The following is a 594-nucleotide window of genomic DNA, read 5'->3' as shown; positions in this document are numbered from 1 at the left end:
CGTAGGAAAGGCGGTTTGTTAATATACTTAAAGACTTTTCAACAGTCGAATTTCAAATACTCGGTTAAAAAAGTAACAAATCCATCTGCGACAGAACTGCAAAATCACTTTTGAATGACTGCTGCAGAGCCATTAACTATGAAATCAATGTCTTTCTCAACAGTGAAGAATCAACACAAACGCTATTTCAAGTGTATATAAGTTAAAAAAATAAACTCGGCCCTGATTTAAAATTTTTAAACAAAATAAGAGAAATTCAATGATTTCAATTTAATTCTTTCACATGAACGACAGTAAAATACAATAGAACAACAGCCTTAAAACGTAGTTTGGGTGTCAGGGGGAGGCTGATTTACCTTTGCATTTCATTGGTTATCAGCATTTTTAGAAAACTGAGTGGCAAAAACAGTTCTCATTCTGTTTGTTTTAAATTAGTGATTTCTTCCTACATACCAAAAGCTTTGGACTGAAACAAAATCAGCTGCATGTCACTTTAAGAAAGATAAAGTCCGGACACACAGGCCCTGAGTCACAAACAGCCCATTACAAACATGTCCACGTTACATGTCTCCACAGGCACACCCCGGCGTCGCC

The sequence above is a fragment of the Pteropus vampyrus genome, unplaced genomic scaffold (genome assembly GCF_000151845.1).
Source record: "Pteropus vampyrus isolate Shadow unplaced genomic scaffold, Pvam_2.0 Scaffold725, whole genome shotgun sequence".
Classification (NCBI taxonomy): Eukaryota; Metazoa; Chordata; class Mammalia; order Chiroptera; family Pteropodidae; genus Pteropus; species Pteropus vampyrus.
Note: the sequence above shows the minus strand (reverse complement) of the source record.